Source organism: Rhodnius prolixus, unplaced genomic scaffold (genome assembly GCF_049639745.1).
Source record: "Rhodnius prolixus isolate KJV_2025 unplaced genomic scaffold, Rpr scaffold_4, whole genome shotgun sequence".
Lineage (NCBI taxonomy): Eukaryota > Metazoa > Arthropoda > Insecta > Hemiptera > Reduviidae > Rhodnius > Rhodnius prolixus.
Window position 1 is genome coordinate 5,736,316 of NW_027411614.1, and position 27,719 is coordinate 5,764,034.

At 35.6% G+C, this 27,719-nt stretch overlaps 1 protein-coding gene and 1 long non-coding RNA gene across 3 annotated transcripts in view; one reads left to right on the forward strand and one right to left on the reverse strand.

Annotated features, from left to right (window-relative positions):
• LOC141456424 (cysteine-rich motor neuron 1 protein-like) overlaps nucleotides 1-27,719 on the forward strand; it is a 515,843-nt gene that overhangs the window by 117,525 nt on the left and 370,599 nt on the right. The window lies entirely within an intron of this gene.
• LOC141456431 (uncharacterized) overlaps nucleotides 1-27,719 on the reverse strand; it is a 170,018-nt gene that overhangs the window by 19,053 nt on the left and 123,246 nt on the right. For both annotated transcript variants that reach the window (XR_012459759.1, XR_012459760.1), the window contains exon 5: nucleotides 25,732-25,866. This is a non-coding gene — a long non-coding RNA (uncharacterized lncRNA). The remainder of the gene's footprint in view (nucleotides 1-25,731; nucleotides 25,867-27,719) is intronic.

Genomic DNA, 27,719 nt, shown 5'->3' on the forward strand with positions numbered 1-27,719 from the left:
TAACCTCTGAGTTAAACCCCTACCTTTCTTACAGAAATTACAAAAAAATGAATTAAATATTTTATATATATATATATATTTTAATAAGTACAGTTGGTTGATGTAAAACAAAAAGTGAAGTAATGTAATTTTTTTCAGGCGAGTAGTTCGTCAAATTTGGCGACTTACTTACTTTACTACAAAACTCTCGTGTTAACCTCTAAGAAAGATACAAGGCCTAGACCAAAAGTCGAACCCACTACTCTACAGTGCTACTTAGCTATGCGGTTACGATTATTAAACGGTTACCGTTAGCTAGCGTTCGATGCCTTGGAAAGCCTTCGTAATGGCTGGGCGTCACTAGAAGCGGTAAAGTTATTTTTTTACCAGTAATTAAGTTTTCCGAAAATCGGGTATCGCTGCTCTCTTGATGAATTAATGTGAGTTTTTCAGGTGTGTGTTTGTGTACGTATTTGAATGCTTCAAGTGTAAGAGGTAATGATGATTGCACGAATGGACGGCTATATTAGAGAAGGGAAACAAGCATATACTGCCATTTATTTCCCGTGCATCTCTAATCTGACTGCACCACATCAGAGGAGACTGGATCCGGATCTAAGAAGACTATCTTATACTAGCGAAAGTAGAGGTGACAAAATTAAGAGATATGGCGGTTCAGTCTCCCCAGTGCTTTAAATAATCCTGGAGAATTACTTTAATAGGCACTCTCAGAAAGGGGACATCTTTACCTTCTTTCTAAAGACAAAGAATTTGGATCTAGCATAAGCGCAGAGTGTAAGAAATTAAATTTAGCTAGAAAATGAAGATGAACTTCTTATCTACTATTTATTTATAATAAGGAATCTTTCCCGAAAGAAAGTAATTCTATTGGGAATAGTTTAGAAGACTAGCCGTCACAGTGGAAACACTCTGCATGAAATATAAGAAATAATGGAAACAAAGCCACTGAGATGGGTTTGGTCATGTTTGCAGAATGGAAGCATACAAGAGGCTTAAGGCAAACTATTATGGAGAGTTTTGGGACATTGGTCCCAGTGGAAGACTCAAAGTAGCGTACAACGAATATGACGATAGGGCTAAATTGGGAGCAGCATGACGAAGATGAGCCTGGACAAAGAGAAGACAGGAACCTTTACTACAACTCCTCTAGGAGTCAACAGAGATAGAAAACCAAGTAATGGTTTACAGAGATTCTGGTTTTAATTAGAAGCAGGTATTTTTATTGTATCACTTGAGTCTTTTTCTCGATGAAGAAGAAGTCGATCTTCTTTAAAGAAGCTCGATGGAAAAATTTACCCGTAATTTCTCCCCTATCAAGAAAAAAAAGCTTCCCGTAGTAACTATTACTTGCTGGAAGTTCTGCAATTGCTTTGCTGATGTCCTGCTTTGCTTTTCCTTAAAACATCATTTTCGAAAATCTTACTGAATTTTCTTTTGAGAAATGTGAAAAAAGAGAAAGTTAATAAAAAACTAGTTCATTTGTTTTTTTTCTCAAACATCAAATGGCGTGTTTATTTACCATCAATAATAGTAAACTATTGACGTCACTTTAGTTAAAAAGAAATAGTAGATGTTAACTGATGATCTCTTTAAGTAAGTCATATTTAGTTAGATTGTAGTCAAGACAATTATTAAAGACAATGTAACAAACGACTGACCGCCCAACGCACGCTCACTTTATCTATGTGAATCTCACTCCCCTTCGCCCCCTACCACTGGTACTAATGACACAATTATATACACATGTACATCGATACACTGACTTGGGAATTGTGTTCCGATTCGATTACCAAAGACATCCCTCTAACCAGCCACTTCTTGGCCTTGAACTATAGAGAGACAATATAGTTTGGTGGCCTACGTATTTTAACACGTGTCTTGTTCACGTGGCCTCAGGGAGTTTATCTTTCATTAACACTACTTTATATACATTCTTATTTTTTTCTCTCTCTCTCTCTCTGTCTCTGTCTCTGTCCTTTCATCAGACTTAGCTTTCTAACATCCAGCCGGAAGGCATCTCAGCTTATCATCGTTCAAGTTTGTTAGTAAAATCTAAGTTGATTATTTTATTCAAATTGAAAATGAATTTAAAAAAAAAATTATACACTGGTTACGTGATTACATACGTTTAGATGGTTTAAGGACGGAGCCAATAAGGACACCGAAGTAATCATCGATGACCATCGATGTATTAGAGAATTGGACGAATACAGCCTGCCTCAGAAGCTCTAGATGCTGGATATTATAACGAGGTGAAATGAGACAAGATGATAAATATGATGAGGGATAATTGATAATAATGATGATAAAGGTATCGACATAATGATTATATTAATGTAAATAAACCTCTAGCTACTGATAATAAATGTAAAGGATGATTTATATGAATAACAGACAAAGCAATGCTGTTATTCGTGATGCTGAACACTTTGCTAGATTGTAAGCTAGTAAGTCTATAACGCTGTAACGTAATCATTTCTACGGTTGTCTCCAAAATCTCTTCCTGACAAGAGGCGATGATAATGGGTTTGCTATACTGGAATCAATCCTGGAAATGCACTCATCCTTTGCCAGTAAAGCACTGATTTCAATAGAGCAGTGACTCTCAACCTGTTTTTTTTTTTCGGCGCGGCACACTTTTGACAATTTCAAAATTTGGCAGTACTTTAAAAATAAGTTTATAAGTATTTTACTTATCCATAATACACTGTGTAAAATAGTTTGTGTGTATTTTCAATATAAAATAAAATAATATGTATGTACAACCAAAACTACAGTATATTAAGGGATGAATTACAAGATAATAAGAATACTTTTAATGAGAAATTTGAGCTTGATGTTTTTTGATAATTTCGTTTATATTTGGTGGTATAAATGATAATGCTACTCTCATATCGTCTTCTAAATTTTGTATGCATTTCTAAAATTTGGCGGCACACTTCAAAACGCGGCACAGTGGTTGAGAATCATCACTGCAATAGAGACTAGTTTTATCTTTACACCAAAATTTACGTAAACAATTTTTCGATATTATTCCAAACTATTTATACGATAACAATAAATTAGACCATCTTGGAAATGACTAGCAGTTGTAACTCCGCTGTTTCCTCCAAAAAGAAAGAAGCCTCTCTGTCATCTTTTAAACATAAAGGCTGTTACATGGTTATTATTCCGGTGTAAACTAAGTGAGAAAATGTGTGATTAAAATAATGACATGGGTCCTCCTAAGTCGGGCATTGCATTGTTAAGTAGATGGTGGCGCTTCTTCTGCCTTCTAGATTTCATTAGAATAATTATTGTTACGTTCTTTTTTTAAAAGGTTTTTGAGGTTTTAAAAAGGCACTTCCTGCATTTTATGAAACTTTATTTTCTCTTCCTGTTCGTGATCATATTTTTATTGTTTTCCTTTTGATATATACTAGAATAATAAAACTAGAATTAAAAGTTTTCTTAAAAGATGTTTTCAGTCGTGACTTTTTCTTTTTTCTTTTTGTCCAGAGTTTTATACTCCTTTAAAAAGTCTTGGAATTTCTTTAGTTTTTAAAGAGATATGGACCTACTAACTTATTTATTGCTGAGAAAATGGAGTTGCCGGTGGTTTCGCGCTTTATCCTGTTTTTCTTGAAGTGAGCAAAGTTTTTCCTTTAACCATTAACAAGCAAGCTTTAAGCTTACTATATGACCATGAGGTTTTTCATATCCTTTATGTACTCGTATTATACTCGTATAAATCAATCCATACCAACTTTTACAGGACCCTAAAAATTATTGTAGATCCACTTTTCTCTGGCTGGATTCACGGTAATAACAGGGCTAGTTTCAGTGCAGAAGAAATCATTGGCAACACTGACTTCCACACAATCTAATACATATCACTCACAGACCGATCACACTCAGTCCATGAACAGACAAGACCGAAGACACTCCACCCATGTAATGTAAAATATTACTTTGTAAACTAGCCCTGAAGATGACCTAGTCCCTAGTCGTATCACGACTGAAATGGCAATTATGTTTTCATCCTATTGTTAATAATTTTTATTGAATGTAAAGTTGAAAGTAAACATTTTAATTGGCCAATATTGTTGAGAAACCTGGAACATTAATATTCTTGCTAACTGTTTATTTATTTCTTAGATATTACTCTATCCTAGAACTAGGCAGTATTTGAGGTCAATTTTGTGGTAACAGAAGATTCATTCTTTGTGATTAACTCTTTTACAAATGTTTGTGTGTCTTTCCCTGAGCAAATGAGCTAATTTCTTGTATTGTTGATATCTCATTGGCTGGGGAACATGTGAAGCCTTTTTAGAACCTCTAGCCGCCGACAACAGTTACCTGCCACTAAAATGAAATAAGTGTGTGAGAGAGAGGGCGAATACTAACAGGGAGAGAAACACTGATGCTGCCTATTGGTATGCTTCATTACCAGCACTCTGCTTCATGATTACCAAGATACTAATAGAACAAAGTTGAAGTAAAACCGCAGGACGGAAGTTTAAAGAGAAGGAGCTAAAAGGAAAAAGGATACAGGAGCCACACTATAAATAGTATAGGTGAGCAACGGCCATATAAGAGTATATATATTGGATTTTAAGGGCTCCAGGGTTTGGGACCAGAAATGATTGTTTACAAACTATACTGATACTGATGGAAAAAGTGATTTTTTTCCTTTCACTTTTTCCTTTTATTACCACTTTTCTCTTCTTTTAGTTTTATTACTTTCTTCGATTCTTCTTCTTTTCCTTCCTCAGATTCTTTGGGAGGAAAAAAGAAAAAAAGTCCACCAACAAATAAGTTCTGGCAAAGGAACGAGGAAGTATGATTGGCAGTAGAAAGGTGAGATGTGGGAATTGTGTTTTGTCGGCTGTTAGAGATAGTTTGAGGATACTGTAAACTTTATTCTACTCTTTCTGTAGCTCAGCTTTGTCAGAAAGTATATCTGTTTATAGAACAGCCACAGAAACATTGTAATGTAATGGTTTGAGAGTAGTAGGATGGCCTTACAGTATTAAAAAAGCATTGTTAGGCTCGCAGTGCTATCTTTGATTATATCCATCGCAGAACGCATGTTTATTGTATCTCTGACCGGATTCGGATCTTCTTCCATCATCATAGGTTGACTAATGAAATTTTCGTCGAGATTTTGACTTCACTTTCACCACTATCTGACTTACTTGCCGTCTCAAGTAATAGTTAGTAAATAACTGAATAGAATTTATTGTATTTTACTGTTTATTTTTTGTATTACTGATTTTTACTGTTTTTTCTATGTTACTGACTCTATAAATTGTTTTGTATTTGTAATATCCAGGCCCTGAAGAGGACAATATATTTGTCGAAACGTTGGCAAAAAGACGAGTTGTTTTATTTGACCCATTCCTCACAAATCTTCCATCCTAAGTTTAACAATTTACGGTCACGAAAACTATATATTCATAATAATTAATACAAAATGTTTTGGCCCATCAATAATTTCAATAATCATTAAAGGAGGAGTTGTGTCTCATAAAAAGTGCGGAAATCGTAAACTTTTCTCGACTTACAAAAAAGAAAATTCACTGAAGATGTGTTTAATTTGTCAAAAAATTGCGTTTTTGTATTTTTGAACACCCTCCCACTTGGTTTATTTATTTAATAGAACAAATTTTTGTACCCAAATCATTAATAAGTTGTTTTTGTACTTAACTGCTTTTATAGGTATACGATTTATTATTAAGGCCACATTCTGATTAGGTTTGGAAACATTTTGATTAAACCTTTTGCTACGCACTTCTTTACTTCCTTCCTGTTTATCTACTAAAACTTTCTTCATCCAATTTTACTGCACTCTGCTTAGTAACTCCATCATCTTAACGACTTCACTACTATAATAATAATAATAAAAAAAGAAAAAACTTTTGATCTCTTTATCATCTTAAACTGCTCTTTGGAAAGTTTTTGAGCATAAAACTTTGCTGTTTACTTTTACCACGGGAATTCTTGATCAGTTTGAAGGACTTTTATTAGCTAGGCTTGATTTTTATTTCTTTCTTTTTTTATCCCAAAGGAGTACATCTTATTCTTTAAAGAAAGTTTTCTTTTTAACAGAGTCAAAATTCACTTCAACAGATTGTCTTTAAATCTTCATGTATCAGGAGGAGAGCAGATACGAGCAGACTGATGAAAGACTCTCAAATACGGTATTGTGAATCAATGAGCTAATAAGGAACATCAAGAATCCATTTGGAGATAAAGGAATTGATAATTGGGTACAGAGGAAGCATTTTCAATTACGGGCAAGAAGCTTAAAAAATAATTACTGGAATAGAGAAATACAATCATTTCATTCCATGAATAGGATATAATAATTCTGAAATAAAGAACTGCACTGTTTAGACAAGGCACAATCCTGAGAAAAGAAGCTGTACAGAAAGGAATGGACGAATATTGCATCGATACCAATTAGATTAAAGAGTTCACAAATAGCTGGACCTGGCTTACAGTAACGTTGAAAAACACCCAACTTTGACAATTTTTTTCTCTTTTTCTATAAAAGATAAAATTCCCAAATTTTCTTTAAATCTTACTCCAAATCCTCCTTTATAACTGTAATTTTTTTGCAACCACCCAGATCTAATAGGTTTCGAGAAAAAAGTTGCCGAAAATGAGCAAAAACGGCTTTTTCAAAAAACGTTCTTGTTCTTGTTGTTGTTCTTCTTGTTACCTTTTTTGTAAACAACGTAGCGCCTAAACGCGTGAACCGATTTTCATGAATGAGGTGTCATTCGATTGAATATTTTATGTAGATGTGCCTTTTGGGGGTCCCCACTGATTATGTACAGACTTTATACATACCATTTTACAGACTTTATACAGGCTATTTTACAGACTTTGTACAAACCATTATACACTTTATACAGACCATTTTACAGACTTTATACAGAATTTATACATACTTTATACAGAACATTATACAGGCCATTTTACAGATTTTATTAGAATCATAATACAGACTTTATACAGACATTATACAGACCATTTTACGACTTTATACAGACCATTACACAGACTTCTACATACCGTTATACAGACTTTAAAATCACTAGTGAAACCTAAAGGACATGGGTTATAAAAGGAATTACGTTAACAATATGACCAACAAGTATTTGAAGAAGGCGAGGAGCTGCTGTATCTGTTCAGCTTTTTCACTGTATATTAGGCAATAACGTTTGTTTTAAAGCAGCGTTAATGTCAAACTGCTCATGTTCCAACAAGCGAATTGAAAAAAAAATATATATATATTAAAATTCGATAAAATAAGTAATTACAATAACAAATAGAACAAAAAAAGTACATTTGCAATTTTAAAACAGAATTCGGTTGGAATAAATATGGTAATAGTTATTCTAAAGTGAGTACCGCAATTTAATTATCGAGATTTGAAATTGTGCTTAATTCATAAAGTATATTTCTAACTATTCCCATTCGTATAAATCGATTTGGAACGAAATGATCATTGCTTTATTTTGGATATTGAAAATTATGGATAATGATGACATTAACGAATTTCTTTTTCCAGAAACCTTTCCGAATGCGCTGCTACGGTGAGGAAAAAGAAATTAAATTGATTTAAGAGAAGTGGAGTCCTGTATTGATTGCCAGAATTTTAAGTTTTGTTGATTGGAAGTTTAATGCAGATTAATATGCTTAAATGTGAATGGGTTTGCAATTACTATCTATTATGTTGACACTACTAACAGTTACCTCGTAGCCATAGTTATGAAAGGTAGCATAATCAGAAAAAGAATTCGAGGCATTAAAATATAAAGGAGGATTCGCCCAATATTTTAAAGAAGATTTGGGAATTTTATCTCTTATAGAAATAGAGAAAAAGATTGTCAAAGTTGGGGTGTTTTCCAACGTTACTCTTTTTCCTGTACTTTTTGATGATCAATCCCTTATACCCTATGTCCTACCGGACAGTTTTAATTTACTAAATAGTTCTTTAGTCAGAAGTAGTATGTTTGAAACATAGTAAGCAATAAGTTTTGCGTTAGTATTGCATTGTAAGCCTTAGATTAAAATATTGGATTACGCCACTAGTGTATGTCGCATGGATTGGATTTAATCAGCAGCAACAGGTGGCTTGTACTAGGTGCATGATGTTTCTATCCACAAGGTATCAACACTAGTTTACAACATTGATTTTGTGACAGTAATGTGTGATATGCTAATCAGGTTTTGGTAAATTTACGCACACTGAAATGATATATTGCAGAAAGATTTGTCGTTCTTCTCGATCGGATTGTAGCGATCGTAATTCCAGCTTATTTTTTAAAATTTTTAAATCTCGATTTAAATTTCTTATGAGAAGATTTCAATACTTATTGAGATTCCAATAATGTATAAAAGTTGGTCTGTTTTTCGCATTTCCGTTCACTGCTCCATCCGCCGATCTTTCCCTAAAACTAGTTAGTCTATGTCTTTCTGTCCTCTATCTACTTCCGTTTAATTTTTTTTTTTTTTTTAAATTAAACCTTAACCTAAAGCCTACCCTTAGCTTACTACAAATCTCACTTTACCATCATTTCATGTATCATTGTACAGTTTAAGAATTAAGTAGAATAAGTAATACAATTATTAACTTTGATTTAGTACTTTTTTTTTTTGTTCAGAGAGGCTTTCCTGGACTTACGTACTTGCTATACTGTATTTCTACATGATGGTATTTTTAATCATTTTGAAGGATTTGAGAGCTAAAGAAGGGAATTCCCTCTCAAAAATATTGTTCAGGGTAAGAGGGGAACAGGTTCAAGTATTTTGGCCCCGAAGATAGGTTGATATAGGTAGCATGTTTGATTTTATGAGCTTTGTGGAAGCTCAATGTGGAACTGGATTTTCCCCACAGACTGGTTTTGTCCTTCACGAGGTACAGAGAGGTCTTGGATAGAGGTGATAGGTCACCCTCTTCACTGATGGAGATTAACTCGAATAACACAGCTAACTTTCAACTAAATTATAAGTTCAATTTAAATAAATAAAATGTTAACGAATAGCACTTTCACAAAGTACTATTCATACGTAATAAATATACAAAGAAGTTCCTAAAGAAAGTTGTACAAGATATATCTTGCTGATGAAAATGTAGTTAGGTTGGAAGCGATGGATATCTTTGATTACATCCGTCGTAGCTATTCAATTTCGAATACCAAACAATGATGTAAAACCTATTTTCATAGGCTTAACCTAATAAAATAGTTTTCATCAAAATGCCAATAATTGAAATACGAAAAACATGGCCTTACATATTTTCTCGTTGAGAAATTTTCTCTTGTTAACAGCAAAGATAAAATAGTATGAACGGAAAAAAGAGATAATTGTCTATTCTTGATTAAATTTATTAAACTCTAAGATGACGGTTATCACGTTATTTACTTTAAGACTGTGTTTTACAAGGGGGTAATTTAAAAACAAAATACCAAAAGTAAAAGTAATACGATGTTGGGTTATAAATGTTGATAACTAGATTGTGATCCGCTCGATCATTATTACATGGTCATTACATCCGTCCGTAATGAGGACAAGATGATTCCCAGCATCCAGCGGCATCTGGTACAGTGGTTTACCAACATGCTTCTTAAATAACAACCCAGCTTCCCTAATCCTCTTTTACTTTCTATTAACTGTAATCTTAGTTTAAGGACAACTTCATTATTTGGATTTCTAAAAGCCCTCATCCTTCATGTGGGCTCTAAAGAAGACAGCTTTTTGTACCTCTAAGTAATCTCTTGTAAAAAAAAAAAGTAAGATTAATTTGAAGATTTTGTTGTTGTTATTGTAGTAATAACCTTTTACCTTTAACCACACGAAATAATTAAATAATGAGTATTTCAGCTTGCTTTTTTTGAGCATTTTCTAGTGCATTGTTGGCCGCCAGTCTGTTTCTCTCGTCATAGAAAACCTTCCCATCGATGGACAGTGAGATATGAGATCAGGCCCTGGCTTCGAACCCGTAATCTCTGAGCTAATCCCTTACCTTACGGTTTTGTTGACACCAATTACCTTCAAATACGTACAAATTTTGAAGTTACATCAAAAAAGCACCCTCCAAAAAAGTTATAACATCCCATGAAACAACCGTTCACTCCTACTACAGTTCTTGAGTGCCCAGGCGCTCTAGCGAAGCTCCCGGATAAAGCAGGAAGAATGGAAGTCAGAGAAAAACCATTCCCGGCTCCAGAATCTGGAATATTCTTGAGGAATGATAATTCCGCTTCAACCCTTCGAGCGACTAGAAAAGACGAAAGCCGGGCAGATACGGTATAACCATTGTGCTTGGTTAGTCTTGCAAGGCTCCCGGATTTCGACAGAGAAACTTCTGCGTCAACCTTTCTTTGGTAAATGTGTCTATATGGGTTCCATGGTCGTACACAACATCTTCGCAGACTCTATGAATATATTCTGTTGGAAGTGTTGGGTCCATACAGAGTTATTTGTTTTTGTTATTAGGCTGGGATGCAAAGTTCTTTCTAAAGAAGTAGATTAACCAATTATTCTTACAGTTATCACATTTAACAAAAGCGTTTTGTTTTAAGAGAGTTTTATGTGTATACAAATCGACTTCAAAAAATATTTATCTTACCGAGGTAAATTATTTTTATTTTAACAGTTAGTATCGTTTATTTTATCCGTCTTAACGCGCGTGTTCATTGTTTTCCTGACGAGTTTCAGACTTATTTCCGTCGTCTAACATTTGCTAACTACGGAAATGCGAGATTTAAGTGGAAGTCGAAATCTCTACAATAAACTGAACAATCTACCTCTGATCGTTGGATAAAAGTTCGAAACCGGTCAGGGATTCAATAAATGCTAGGAAGGGTAGAATCAACGATAAAAAAAGAGTAAAATAATCGCCTATTTTTTCAGGCGGGGCTTAACGTCCAACTACCAATTAGGTGTTGTGGACGGAGGCAACTAGCAAACATACTTTACTATAAATTTCTCATATTAACCATTAAATAAAATCCAAGGCGTAGACTAGGGAATCGAACCCACTAACCAACAATACACCTTAGCATTGCGGGTCTAGTCTATAACCGCTCGGCTACCGTGGCGCCCGAATGAACGATATTATCCAGCATTTTTAACACTTAATACTTGGTTAGTGATGCTTGAAAATAAGAAACTGTTAGCAAGTAATGCGGAATCGCTGTTCTCTCTGCAATTATATAACTTTTGGCAATAGTAGTTCAATTAACTGATTCAGTGAAAATAATGTTTTGTAATTAATAGTTAATAAATTATTTTTATATTAATTAAACACGTTCAAAGAATGGCCTTGTACAGGAAGGAGTGCCAATGTTTCTGTAATGAAATGTATACTTTATGAAGTAACTCACAAAGTTTGTAAGTGAGGTATAGAGAGGAGGTGGAGGAGTACTTGGTGGCAAAGTGGAGGAGAGGAACGTGTGCTTGGAATACAAGCAAAAAGGGAGGAGGCGAGGTATGCCTTCAGGGAATTATAAACATCCAAGGCATGAGGGTCTCCTCGTCGGTTTGGTTGACTAATGACTCCCGCGCTGGCTTCGTGTTTGTAGTAGTTTACTATATCTCTTTGTGGACAGTGTTAGTGTAGTATGTCGTAGAGGTGCAATGTCCGCATAAAATACACTACCCGGAGGTGTTGTGAGTGAAGCACACACACACACACACACACCACACCGCACTGCTCCTACTGTGTGGTACCATACGGATGTATACCATGGTATTATGAAAAGAATGGAGAGAGTTACATACCATGCTAGAGGGTAATGCCATATTTCATACCAGGACTCTAAAACAAACGTAAATATCTACCCATATCGCTGTGGAGGTCGGCCAATACTTCCTCCCCTTTCCAGAGAGCGCCCCCCCCCCTGTATTGCTTTCACTTGCCCAAATCCTGTTGCTCGCATAGTGCTATTGCTCTTTTTTGCACACACAATGCCCTGAGCTCTTATTAATATTTTCCCATTGCATAACCAGGAGAGGAGCTATCCCATCAGTTTTGCTTCCTCCATTGGTGCTCTTATTAATTAACATGAAGGAAGGATCATTTCGTGTAAAGTTTTATTGCTTCATTACTCTACCATTTAATAAAACTCTACCTGCATAAGAAGCAGTTTTTGGACGCAGTATGAGTTGAATTAATTAATGCGCCTACAAACTACATATAGGCCAAATAGTGCATTCACAGGCCCCACCAACAGAGCCATTCTTACTGCACTTTCTCTCTTCATTTATGAAATTGATGCACTTTTCATTCACTTTAAAATTGATGTCTTCATCACTTTGTGAAACCAAAAAATAAATTGTTAAAAGTGTAATTTAGTCCAAAGTGCTGGGTAATAAATAATATCGTGAATCTTTTATCCCGTAGTAGCACGCATATCTGCTGTATCGCTGAACGGTTTCAGACTGATCCATCTAATGGTTCACCGAACAGTTACTGGGAATGATAATTTCTTCTGCAGCCTTATCACCTGGTTATTCTTAATTCCGAATATAACCTAGCCAGCTATCTTTCTTAAAATCTGTTTACTCCAGATTATGACCATGCTTTAGCTCCATACTTTGAATTAGAGATAACTATTTCCATCAACAATTCAATATCTAAACAGTTATTGGAAACATAAATAGCAAAGAGCCTGAATAAAGTAGTTTTCTGCAGTCATACAGCTCCTACGAGAGCTAGAACGGGATTAACAACAGAACAGTCTCCAAGAACTGTCCGGACACTATTGAAGGGTTACTCTCGGCCATCATCTCTTTCTCAAAGACTCTGTCTCCTTTCTCAACTTTTTTAAATCTACTTCCCTAAAGTGCACGGTGTGAGCATCGATTGTCTTCCAAACAGCTTCTCCCAATCACACTCCGATTGTAAAAGAACTCATTAGAAATGAAGGTGATCAATTTGGTGCATGAATCGATTTATGAAATAGCGGGTCGCTGTTAAAAGTACAAGAAGCATACATAAATGAATAATGATTTACAGTATTTTTCATGTAGAATGCACTGAAATAGAATTTAGTACAAGGCCACTCTTTTAAAATGTTATAAAAGTTAAAAGAAGAAATTTTGTTATAAAGGTTCCAATTTACATTATTTTTGTTTTAAATAAATGAACGCCAAGCGAAGGATGTCATTGGGCAGTGCGAGAGAGAGGGGGAAAATTTATAAATCTAAATGAAAATATACATCACTTTGTCAGATATTATAACTAATGGCACGGTATTCGAGCGTTAATGAATAGAAATAGGCACAACTAAATATTGTCACGAACCAATATCAATATTCCTGAAAGTTTAATTCATTTCATGTTGTACTACTTCTCTTTTTGCATTAAAAAGAGGTATCGTGAATTAAACAAATTAATTTAGTTTACTAAGGGAATATATTTTGAGTTCCCTTTGGAGAAAAGGAAAATCATCGATCTTTGCAGCAGAGCTTAAATTTGAAAAAAAAAAAAACCGAAAGTTTTAGAATTTATCTCATGGGATCCGATCAAAATCGTTCAGTCCATAAGCAGGAAGGAAGTATCCTTTTAAAAGTTGCTTATTCCAAGATCAAGCAAATTCTTCGTAGCTCTGATTCGGAAAATCATTAAAATAAAAATAAAAAGATCCATTTAGAAGCGTAGAAGACTTTCTGGGGATCTGTAAAAGTATTGTCCAGTTTCCGATGATAGCAATTAAATCATCCTCCCGATGCATTGGTGACCCTCGCGATCTACTCTTAACATTAGAGCAGTGAAATAAGTTTAGTGATGTGGTCTAGTTCTATGGTGTTGAATAATATCTACAATTTTATTTGGCCGTAGCACACAAATGTTTACTGTATCACTGAATGGTTTCATGGTTTCGTCTATCGCCAGAGATAGATAAATCCGGTTGGAGTAGAGATTCCCGCTTCACCTATGTCTGGCGCCTGGCAGTATAACCAGCTGACTAAGTGGGGGAGGTTACAATGCGTGTTATCCCATGAGTTAATGAATCTACAAAATGTTGAATGTCAACACCAATGAAGTGCTCTGAGTGTAATAACGTCCCTTTAACTGTACGCCATATCCTGGTTGAATGCCCCAAGTATTCCAGAGCTAGGCAAAAGTGTAACATTTCCTCACAAATGGAAGAATTATTGAAGGACGATGAAAACAGCGTACAAAACACTCTGCGATTTCTGAAGGATATTAATGTTTTTAATTCAATGTAACAATAGACACTTTACTACGCGAGGTCACTTTTAAAATACAAACTTATAGAAATCGGTATTTTACAAAAGTTAGGTAGCAGTAAAAATAACAGTAGTATTTGATAATAGTAACAATTTAGGAAGGAGTAGGTTAGGCAGTGTGAATGTGTGTGTGAAAGAGGTGTAGGGGGGCCAATGCCGGGGCAGGGGTGGCAAACTTTTGTCTTCTTGTCTCGCAGGACGTCTTCCTGCACTTTCTCGGGAGCCACTGCTTTCTAGGACGGGTGGGTCTGTGTCGGGATTGGCACCCTGGCACGCGTAGGAATGGACTGCGTAAATGTAAATAGATTTAGGATTGTAAATGAGTGAGAGGAATATAGAGTACTCCACTCAATGTATATATAGGAATATATCTATTAGGATGAATGTATTTATTAGGATGAATGTATTTATTAGGATGATTGTATTTATTAGGATGAATGTATTTATTAGGATGATTGTATTTATTAGGATGAATGTAATTAATAAGATGAGTATATGAGTGTACATATAAATTTTGTGTAAATAGGTTTTTTTAAAATTTAGGTTAGATCTCTATGGGGTGCGAGGAATATCGAGTACTCCACCCCAACATTAGTTAGTTAGGTTAGAAGAAAATAGGAGTTAGGCCAACCGTTAGGTTTGTATCGATCATATTGACTAGGTGTAGGTTAGGTTGTGTAGTAAAGTGTCTATTCTACAGTATAGTCTAGGTGCAAAGGACCCTTGTTGTTGCGCACCTTACAAACCCCCCCCCCCCAAAAAAAATGTTGAATGTAAAAAATAAATGAAATCTAGTACTTGTTTAAGGGTTCTGTAACTTATTATATCAATACATAATGTATACAATACATAATATTATACAATTGTAAAGTTGAAGTTGAACTTTATAATAGGGGGGGCCGCAAATTTAAGCAGAAAACTCGGAATTATGCTTATTTCATTTAAGTGTAATAAGTTTCTTCGTAAAATCACCATTTTTCATGTTATGTTTCCAATAAAGTCGTACATAATGATCTATCCATTCCCTTTGTGCCCGATCTGATATAATTCTGCTATCAAAGATTCTATAACTCCTTTTCAAACCTAATCTTACCCAACCTTAAACGTATATAGGAAAGACGAAAGATATCTTTTGACGAATTCCAGTTCAAGGCCACATTATTATTATTTTTTTGGTAAATTTTATATCTATAAATAAATGAATGAATGATAATAAAAGAAGTGTAGTTAGAGTTCACGATCATGGAGTTGAAACCACTAGGTGCCTTCTCCAGTCCAATATTCTGAAATTGTATTATAATATGTCAAAGTTGGGGGATTTTCAAGTTTAGAGTAAAGCATAAACCCAAAGCGATCGCGCTTATATTCCTCTTACTAAAGATTCAATTTAGATTTTTGTAGATTATCGCTGTAAATACAGATCCACATTGATCTGAAATATGTACCCTACTGTAGCACCGGATAGTGTTTAGCATCACTGAAATAGTTGTAGCACAAATCTACTAAACTAAACTCTGTAAGCTCTGCATCTGAATTGGGTGAGTGTTAAGCGATGTTAGTGTAGTAAATGTTGTTTGACTGGGGCACCCGCAGGGATGCCAAGATCCCTGAAGAAGTGGCTAGTCCACTTTCCCCCAAGGGAGCTTTAGAAGGTAAATAAAAGTAAGCTAGCTTGACGACGGAATCTCCGCTATCAATTAAAAAAAAAATTTTGAGTTTTCCAGAAAACGCGTGTGGCAGCTATTAACATATTTTTCTTTTTGCGATTATTGTGCTACATTTAGCGCGTTAGAGCTATATAAGTAACAATGATACAATAGAGTAAGGTAACGAGTGGAGAAGTTACCCAGTGGTAACACTCCAAAACATTATATGGTTAGTCACTCTCTTCACTGGAGAGGAGATCACGAGGCCACACTGTCTTTTAAGACGTCTTGTCCGGGTTGTTAGGAAGAGTTCTAGAAGGAAGATTTTGAGCTAGAGGATTTATATGAGATTGCAGGCTGAAGTGGAGTTTTCTGTTTCGTGTTTTCAGCGACTTGTGCGATAAAAGGAATGTTAAGATCAGTGTGTATAGTCCAGGTTGGGAGACATAAAATGGAACGTTTACGATAGTTCGAAGTATTTTAGATTGTAGCGATTGAATCCTTTGGAGATTGGAGCGTTTGGTTGAACCCCACAGTTCTGTATTCCATACGCCCAGATGAGTTTCAAAATAGAAGTATAACATAATTTAAAATGGAAAAGAACTTAACCAACAGTTTGTAACTTTTTCCCCAACCAACTTCAACAACTTAGTACTAATGATGTAGGGTGTTTCACCAAAGAGTAGACCGAGTGAATGAGGCCTATTACCTTCCCCTGACGAACAGAGCTGATTCTCTAGCTGGTCCATTAACCAGCTCAGGCAATGATGATATAAATCTTTTCAAATTATTGCCACATAACAAATTACTAAATAGCTAACACTATATTTATAACTTAATTAGTTATAGCTAACATGTTATTTCTCTTGGTTTAGACCATCCCGGTAGGAGATTTATTCATTTTCCCATCTTGTAGCTCCCTTCTTAGAGAAAGGAGGAGCCTCTCCTCGTAAGTGTGTTAATAGTCGCCTCGCCCGGGCGGGTGGGTCACACCGACACAGTTCTAGTATTATTAAGGATTATTCAGACGCCATTAATCTTCACATAGGCGTCCTGGCTGGCTCCCTGTAGCCTGGAGAGACGGGGAACACTGCGGAAGGGCGAGTTCCCCTCGAACATTCGTGATTTATGAGTTCAAGAGAAAAGAGAGGAAGTTCGCGGGTCCTCGGGTTGCTGGCAAACTGCAGTGACTCCTCCCTCTCTGACTATCTTCAGAGCTAGAGGTGAGGGTCGTCATTTAGGATAATTTTCTACCTTAGCTTGGGTAATAAATAGAATACTCAACTCCTTTTTTTCTCTCCTTTTATCCATGCTCCATATTCCGCTTCTTCAGCGTATTATCCTTCATCTTTAACATTACTTTGATCCTCCCATTTTCTGGAAAAAATAAAAATAATTAATCTGTTTTGCTCCAAATTATACCATATTAGGAGACATCCTAAACAGCAAATTTTTGCTTTAATTATAGTGAGTAAAAAAAAATTCTCGACTTCAAATTAGAGGATATATGTTCTCTTAGACTTTCCTCCTTCAGAATGCTGGGCTCCTACTCCAATAATGTAGTAAAGAAGGAAAGGAATCCGTGATTTGCTTGTTCTGGATTCCAACGCAGAGACCCCGGGTTCGAATCCAGCTGCCTTCCCTTAGATTTTCTCTTTTCCTATGAGCTCCTTACAGCTAACTGCCCCGGTGAAAGACAGAGATGAACAGGAGAACACTGTCTGGAGACTGCTGGAGATCCGCAATAATGAAACCTCTTGAGCCAGCCGTAGAGGAAGTGCACTTGCTAGATGTGCACCAGAGCCTGTAGGCTGCTTTCCCAAAACTTCTGGGAGTGTCGCATGTAGAATGACTATTTCAAGCGTTGGTAGTACGTTTTTCAAGCTGACCTTAAATGGACCAAGTGGAAGTTGGGTTCATGTTGAGGTGCCTCTGCTCCGGACGGATCTTGCACAACAATCCAGACGGTGTATTGACATCTCCTACTCTCAAAGGAGGCTAGACCATACATACAGTACGGAAAAGGATCAAGAAGGAAAGGAGACTGGTTATGTACTGAATAAAGCACCGGGAACCCTATAACCGCAGATGTTGACGCCTCTTCAATTAAAAACAATAAAAACCAACGCTGGTGGCCCAAACAAGCTCAGGTGAGAGATGTGTGTTTCTTTCCTTCTAATAAAGGATACTACGAGCTGCGGGCTGCGGAGCCAGAACTGTTTTAATTTCTACAAAGTTTTAAAAACTAGAGCAAAAATAAAACCAAAACCAGCAAACAACTATTTGATGGCTCTATCTGGTAAATGAATGAACTAGAATGTACGTGTCCGTAGAGTGTCTAATGGCTTAATTAGATTACATTTAGATGTGGAGTGAATCTTATCTCGAAGACCAGTCCTGCAGGAGAAAAAAAACTCTCAATTTTACCAGGAACAAAAAGTTTTTCCAACCAAAATTTCTCTTTTCGGAAAGGAAACAGTTTCCTCTTCTGCGGTCAAAGTCTGCTCGGAAACTAGGACCCCACCAACTGCGACATTAGGCTGCGACTGATGTATTAAAGTCTAGGGGACATTCAGAGCACCCTACTTCTAGGACCAGCCTTACTCTAAATCTAGATTACGCAAAGAAGTAACAAGAACAATAATCAAGACAGGCGCACTAAATTTAATTACATAGCTCTGCAACCATTATTATAGTTAACTTAATTAATACAAAGATTTTTTTAAAAGATAAAGTAAATTGTAGACATAGCGCTAACGTTAATAAATTAAAAACAAGAACAAAAAAAAGACGAAGTTTATAAAGGAATGGTAGAAGTTTTTAATGCTAGATAAAGGTGGTGTATAATAACTTTGGAAAAAAAAGTCAAAAAAAGAACATATAACGGCTCCTGTACGCAGTTAGAACGCTCACCGGGGAGGCGTTCTTGATTCGCTCAGAATGTATTAAAAGAAATATTAGAATGAATAATTAAAATGTCATCATTACTTACAACTTTTTATACTTCAGTTAAAAGAAATAAAGAAGAGGTGAAAAAAAATCTGACTCGTTAATTCACGCTTATAATCTAAATTGATAAACATAATTTCTCTGAGTTTCTCTTTTATGTGCATATATAATATTTCTTCAGTTTAATGAGATTGCACTTTCTCTTTTGGGTTTAAGTTTATGCAAAAACTAATAAAACTAACAATAGAGAAAGTGTATAGGCGCCACGTTAGCCGAGCGGTTAGAAGCGAGACCTGCAATGCTAAGATGTATTGTTGGTTTAGTGGGTTCAATTCCCCCGGTCTAGGTCTTGGATTTTATTTAATGTTTAATATGAGAATTTAATTGTAAAGTATGTTAGGCAGTTTGAGGCTAGACCCGCAATGCTGAGATGTATTGTTGGTTTAGTGGGTTCGATTCCCTGGTCTAGGCCTTGAATTTTATTTAATGGTTAATATGAGAATTTTATTGTAAAGTTTTGTCAGCTAGTCGCCTCTGTCCACGACACCTAATTTGATAGCTGGATGTAAAGCCTGCCTGAAAATAATAGGCTTTACTTTATAGAGAAAGTGGATTCAAATAAGCGTCAGCGTCGCGTTTCTGAAAAAAAAAGATTTTTTAAGAAATCTAACAAAGGGAAATGTCTTAGAAGATACAAGATTGTGCTTTAAATCCACGATCTTCTCTGTTAAAAAGCGTGTTACAGTTTTAAAATGGGCACCAGATGAATTTAAAAAGATGTGCACATTTTGAGGCAGTACAAAACATGCACGTCACCACCACTCACAAACACCGACACATTCATACACTACACACAATGGCACAATCATTACGTACCATAGCGCTACTTTCCCTAGAAAGCCGTCCTTGGAAGCTTTAAAGAGGCAGCCCCTCTACCGAGCTAGGGATCAAGGGGCTAATCACCCCTTATGCCTGAATCCTCATGATTGCGAATCCTCAAACCAGATGATGACGTCGAAGGGGATTTTAGAAAAATTGGGTGTGCGAAGGTGGAGTTTGAAGGAGCTCATTGGAGAGTTTTGATTTAGGAGGCCCTGGTCCTTTCAGGGCTGTAGCGCCGAAGTGGAAGAAGGAAAAGAAGAGGCCTCGGCAACTTACTGCTGGATGTTTTATAAATGCCTAAAAAAAATGAGAGTACCAGTCCAGAGACCAACAGTGCTTTGATTTGGCTTAGGACGCTTATCATCCCAGAAGCCTTAAGTAAATGGACTAAGAATCACTATATTTAGACATATTAATAGTGCTCACAAACTATTTTAGATAAACTTTCCTTATTGTGCGGTTATTTTATTAACTTAACGGATATCAGAAACTCTCCTAGATAACACCGGATATCCCTGTCCTATGACTACACCAATACTCACTAACCAGACAGTTTCTGGTTACTAAAGATATGGACTATTTCTTCAGTAGTTTGTAGTAGTATTTTACATAAACTTCTATGCAAACCTTGTACATCAGATCGTTTAATAATATTCGTAGAGAAATACCAAATAAATTCCATTCATCTCGCTAAGATGTTCTTGTGCATTGTTTTGGATGTTTATTCATGGCTATTTATAAAGAACCATTCCTCTACGTCAGAGCAAATTACAAGCATAATAAATTTCGCATTACTCTCGCCATGTTAAGCCAATATATATTAAGTAGATGGTAATCCAATCTGATGCTAGATTAACTACGCTTAATTTGATTCATACATAAATCTATTTATTCTAGAATATTATAATACTATAGAGTAATGAATATATTAATTGGCTGTCATTTTGAATTGATTATAATTGCAGAATAACTGTCTTAAGAATAATTGATTTCTACTGTCTAGTTTTACTTTTTAATTTAGTAGTTCTATAATTTAGAAGCGTTTGTTAAAAAATAAATAAAAAACCGAAAATAAAGTCATCAGAATAAGAATAAATTAAAATGAATTTGTTGAAAACAAGTAGTCGTCTATTTTGGTTGGACTGTCTCAGCAAATTAGGTGCTAAGCAGGGTCATAATGTAATTAATGATACAATTTTTCTAACTTACGACAATTTAATTGGGGACTTTCCTGTTATAAGACCACGCTCCGTGGACATTGTCATGAAAACGTGGGTTTCCTATATGACCAAGTTGCTTGCCTCATAATCGATATGAGGCTATTTGCAAGATTATCTTTCGATGTTGTTTATCGATATTAAAAGATGGAAATGAAAATAGGAAGAGAAATGGTTGCTCCAGATGAGGATTAGATTAGATTAGACTAGGGCGGCCTCAAGGCCTACGCCACTGCGACCCCTTTGGATCTATTGTGGCTCTCCCTCACTCTAAAGCTCACCCTCCAGATTTGTCCTTTTAATCAGACTCTTAATGCTGGAGAGCGACGACTCTTGGGTAAAGCTCACCAGGCCTTGGTTTTTTCCTCCCCGAGAAGTATCACATCCTTAGCCACACGAGCCCCTCACACTGACACAACACGGGCAGTGCCGTTTCCTCCTCTTCCTGACAGAACCTACAAAGGCTGTCATCTGCCAGGCCCATGCGATGCATGTGTTTTTTTGAGCCTGCAGTGGCCAGTTAATAGGCCTACAATCATCCTTATAGCCCCACGCGGGCCTTGACGGATTAATTCTGCAATCAGCCCTCCAGATATGAAGACATAGTGGTGAGATTGGCGAAAATTGTTTGCCACAAATTTAATGGTTAAAAACTCTTCAAATTATTATTGTAATGCTGCTGCGAAAGCTTTGCAAAATTTTAACTATGTTCTGTAAAAATTTGTTAAAATATTTTTAGTTAAAGGGAAGGTGGTACTAGCTGAACTGTTAGCTAATTCTGGATTCCATTGCTGTTCGGAATCCGGCTGCTGGCCCTTAGGTTTTCTCTTTTCCTCAGGGGAGCCTCTTACGGCTCCCTGACCGGTGATTGAACATTGTAATGAAAGAATACAGTCCGGAAACCGGTAGTGCACGGAAAAAAAGCTCCGGGTGTGAATAACCTGAGGTATTGAGTTATTTAAAAAAAATGAAATTATTAGAGAATATTAAATATTTAATTAAATTTTATTAAATTAATTGAATTTTAAATATTTAATTAAATTTTATTAAATTAAATGAATTTTAAATATTTAATTTCTTATTAAAAAAAACAACAGAAAAAACATTTAACAATTTCCTCTTATTTGACTTTTTTTTTGCAAAAAAAGGTTTGTTTAAATTTACTTTCAAAAAAAGAATTATAGTTTAAAGTATCGATTACCATCTGACTGGTGGTAAAACAATTTATGTTGGTTACAGCGCGCTAAACCTGTTTACACATGCTGGTGGTCGGATATCCGTTAGCCATTTGAAACCCCGTTATCTACTAGAGAGGCATTTGTGAAACGTAAAACCATAGTTTTGTTTGGAAATTTATCCCGCTCTTTTTTTTCCCCCGCCCTCTCCAACAGAATTTCCTATTTTGTTTTCATTGGAGATTTTTATGGCTCTGATTCATAGATATTGAGTTTTTCGTGAGTTACCTTTTTTTCTTTTTTGAAGTCCCCTGAAGCAGAAAATGAACCGGAAATGAATACTTTACTAAAAAAAGAATTCGGGGAAAAGTTAAGATTCAACTTTCCGGAAGTGATATTTTCAGTAAATTTTTATCGTCATTTCTTTTGAATAATATAAATGAAGGTTTAAAATTTGGTAGAATTTGAATAAGAATCCTTTTGGGCCAGAGTAGGAGTAGTTGAGCTTTCCTCGAAAGTGCAATAAGTAATTAAAAGAAATTGGAATAGTGTTTAGTGTTAGTAGTAAGTAATTCAATATGTATTACATTCTACAATTGAAGAACTTGGTGCAAAAAGGAGTTATCTACAGTTTTTTAAAATTTTTAGTAGGGACAAAAAACTAAATATGCTTTAAGATGTATTCCTTATGTTGTGTCTGCTGTAAGGATTAGTTAATATATTGTGATGAGGTCATTTGGGACTCAATTTGAACTTTCTAGGGCATTTTTTAAGCTTGCTATAAGCAAAAGTTATTTTGCAGCTAAAACTCTTTTTTGCACCAAAATCATAATTTTCAGTAAAACATATTAAGTACTTTAGTCAACAGATTTCTTGTTTTAGAGCTTTTAAGTGGCATTTTGTGTCTTGTCGAAGCGAATGTTAGATATATTAATGCGCCTGTCGAAAAGAAAAATAATAATATTTACCTAATATAAACATTAAATAAACCTAATATAAAAATTTTTGTTTGATTTGGAGCAAAAGAAAGTTATCTGTTATATAATTCGTTGGGAGCTTTGAATACTGTTTTGGTTGCTTGGTCCCCTGGTCATTCTGGGATTCCGGGTAACGAACTTGCTGATAAAACAGCAAAGGAAGGAGCTGCGATGATAACAATGACTCCTCAGCCTATTATCCCTGTATCCTATCGACGTTGTAGAACAGAGGTGGAGCAGTGGATTTTGAAAGAACATCGGAAACGGTGGAGATCCCGAACTGACTGCCGCCAGGCTAAGGAAATCCTTGGCCTGTCAAGAACGGATATGGTTGGTTTTAGCAGGTCCCGGATCCGCCAGTTGGTTCAGGTGTTGAGTGGACATGCGAATTTAGCGTATCGTCTTTTTAAATGCGGCCTTATCCAGTCGCCAAATTGTGCTGGCTGTAGTGAGTCCGATGAAACTGTGAGGCACTTCGTTGAGGTGTGCCCAGTTTATTCTAAAACTAGATTCCTCGTCTTCGGAAGGTCAAATGTCTCCCTACCGGAGATTGTAGCATCTGGTAATCTTAACGAACTCTCTAGGTTTATTCAGTGCACTGGGCGATTGATTCGTCAAGCTCCCTAGTGCCCTGTTGCTACTTTTTTAGGTTACTATATTATATCATCTGGCAACTTTTAGCCGGATTTGTTTTTCTTTTAAACCCCGGTATCTCTCATGAGATGAGGGGTGGGCGGGGAACAATGGGCATTAGGATTGCCTGCGTTCCTTCCCCTTTTTTTGGTGGAACCGCCCGTCTTAAGCAATCTAATCTAAAGTTATCTGCAGTAGAAAACTCATTTTTGCTCCAAATCTAACCTAGGTTAGAGAATAAGTAATAATAAACGAGTCTGCATAAAGACTCGTCTATGCACCAAAAGATGTAGAATTGAACATACAATAGGAGGCGCCACTGAACACATTTTCTACAAAAAATGTAGATAACTCCTTTTTGCACCAAGCTCTTCAATTGAAGATGACTCCAAAATTGACAATGATCGATAAAGCTATTTCACTTAGCAACTTTTGTTTGGTTTTTCGAAAAACTGTGTTTTTTTACCTTTTGCACTTAAACCGGAAGCTAATAATAAGCTATATATTATTATCATTAATTCGGAATTTGAAACAAAACTCGAGACCATATTGCAAGAAAAAGGAGTGACTAATCATATCAGGTTATTTTTTGTGTTTATTTTCATTTTTTTGCTAAAACTAATTTTCCAAACAAATGAGGCTAAATTTACCCAGACCGCCATTAGTCATAAAATTTCCCGTCACGTAGTTATCATACATCACACAAACTTCTACCATCATTACACACACACACACACACACATACAGAGAAGAGAAGTACCATCATTACTATAGTTTCAGCCCCTACACTATCCTTTCTGAAGATTTAAGGTCTGCTGTTGTTATAACTGCAATATTTGTAGCATTAACGTGACCACATCTAGTCGTTTGTTATAATAACACACACTTAGATAAATTTATCTTCTCCTTCTACTTCTACTTCTTCCCTCTTTTTTTATTTAATTGAAATTAGTTCGGTTTCGTGATGAAAATGTTGAAATAAACAATCATCAAAGCTGGGCTTAAAGATTGATTTCAATTTTCTTGTATCTTTTTTTTACTTTTATTGAAGTTTGCTTGTTGCAACAATCTTGTTGAACAAACAAGCAAATGTCGTACATGATTAAAAAAATAACACGCGAAAATATACGAGTGGAGAAGGCACCCAGCAGTGTCACTCCATTATTACGGACATACGTATGTATGCTCTTATAATGACAGTAGATCGCGAGGCCATCTTCTCTTCAATCTTCTTGCAGGATCACCTGGTATTGCAGAAGAAGATAGTTTTTCGATTAGAGGGTTAAGATGAGCTGCTGTAGAGGAATGAAATTCTAAGAAACGAGTTTTAGCAAGATCTTGTAACGAAAGGGATTTTGAGATATAGATCATTATGGAATGTGAGGTTTAGATACATAGAATGGAGCGTTAAGAAGTTTTCGAAGTATTTTTGACAGTAATGTATTTAAAATTACTTTTTTGTATGCATCTGTAATAAAAATAGGAAATCAGTACAGTTTATCAGATGCAGATCTTACTCTTAAGGTGATTCTTGAGAGTTCACGATTGTTAATTTCTGGACAAAATATAAAGAATATCGATTATTTTATTCGTCGCAGCACGCATTTCCGGTTTCAGAAGAGGTGGATTAAACAATTTAGTGTAGAGATTTCTACTTCACTTCAAAGTTCCCGTCCTGCATTATGCTTGCTGATTCATGAAAGTCTTAAACAGATCAGGGATACAGTAAACAAAAGTGTAAACTTACAAGAGATTCAAGAAATAATTAATTCTTAGATTCAGCGATATTATCCTGCTCCGCGGGCTTAAAACCACATTTGCCAAGAAGACAGAAGCTATTTGAAAAATAGGGCTTCCAAACTATGCTCCTGTCGCGAGGTAATCATTATCAAGATCAAAGTTGCAGAAGATGGACTTAAACTTACCATTCTTAGACGAGGTCCAATTAAAGATAACATCCTTAACATGCTAGCAGAGAGATATACAGAAAATAACTTGCCTGCTTAAGAACACCGCTGGAACGGCACTTTCTTCTCGGTTCTGTTCAAGTAAGCTTCAACCTAAAATCCTGGTGTAGTTGCAGAATTAAGATACAGAATTGTTTTCTCTACACAACCCTGGACTTGTGCCATACCTGAAATGAAAACGTTTCTTGTTTAATTATAATTCCCAAGTTGTCATTTCATTCCCAAACTTTCTTAGATTTTATATTAGAAAACCTCCTTAGATCTACTTCATTAGTTCGGCATGTTATGGATGCAATGGATGGCTGCCCTTACCGAAGTACTGGGCATTAAGCTACCTGAATCGGCTACTTCTTTAAGAACTATGAAGGGACTGGTAAAGTCCAGGTGCTAGGTATTAGAGAAAGATATATAATAAAGTTAAGGGACAGGAATGAAGATGGGTTTTCGGGTAACTGACTGGAGACATGATCTTCTGAAGAAGCGTCTGCATTGGTAAAATGTTCATCCGCTGTGTGGTGACAGTGAGCACTTGCTTCTTTACCTCAGACTTAAGAACAAAGTACACTTAACTCTTTTAAATACACGACTGACCTTTTGTTAACTGTGGGGAAAAAGTACCGTAAAGATCAGCATCTAAGGCTTCGTAAAACTCCTTAGGGCGAGGAATTACATTTATCTAACACTACATAAAGTGAATTTAAGTTTAACGCAGTTTAAAGTGTTGGAGAATAATCCTACTTTTTTTTGTATTGAAATGTTTGTAATAAATAATAAAGAAGTTGATAAAAAAGTAATGAAATCATAAAAGTGTCAAGGCCAAATCTCATAAAAATGTTACTTTTATAACAAAAAGCCAATGTCAGCAAAATTTCATTACGAACAAAGTGTTAAACATTTGTATTAAATTTACAATATTACATATAGATGTACAGGCGTACATTCATTCATCTTTCAAATTCACCGAATAAGTTTAATATGTACAGTAATGGACTGTAGTTAGTAGAATGCTATGGGAGCTATTAGTAAACGGTGAGAGCTTCTTTAGTAATAGCTTCTTGGTATGTAAGCGTGGCGCTATTAACAGTTGGTACTTTACAGCATCCTCTCCCGTGATCTTCATCTTATGTTCTCTTTGTGCAACAGCCATTCTCTCGCTACGAACTTGATAGTAGTAATTTCTATCTTTTTAAATGCCACCCACTCAGAGAAATATGTAAATCTACCCTGAACACATATAATTTTACACTAAAATACGCCCATATAATACAACACATTCCATGTAATAATGTAAGGTACATCACATCATCATCATGCTATGAGGACTTGATTAAAATTTGTAAAAAATAAAAGTAATACAAAATTGCTAGATGTCGTGTTTGTAGCTTGAATTTACCCTCTTCATAAATTGCTCTGCCCTTTTTAAAATGAAATTAACTATTTAAGTTTAGATTTCACTAGACAAAAACATGCTATTACATGATTAACCTTAAAGTCGTGATTAATTATTGAATTAAATCAGTCAATTATTTTCCCATCTTATATCAGGATTTTTTTAAAAAATATTTTTAATTGAATGTTACGTATTAAGAAATTAAAACATTACTTTCTCCTTCCACTTGTTAAGACCTTAGGGGCTACCCCCCACTTGTTCAAGTGGATTTTGGCGTTCCTCTGAGTATCCCAGCCTAACATTAGAAAACAAAAATCCAAGCGATTCTCAAATCTTTGTTGGATTTAGTTCAGGATAGAGCGATTTTCCGAGTTACATCAATGTGTGCTTATTGTGGCGTCTATGATCACTTTGAAAAGTGATGAAATGGCTGCTAACCTGGCTTCACACAAGATCTTCAGGATCCCCAGGGATGGGTCACATATCGTACCCAATTTGTACTAGGTTCGATACCCGGTCACATGCTTTACGTGATCGAGATATTTTTATTTCAGACATTTTGCTAAGAAAGTTGATTATTAGAGTTTTCTCTAGGAAAGAGGCTTTCTTAATTTAGGGTATGGCGTGTGC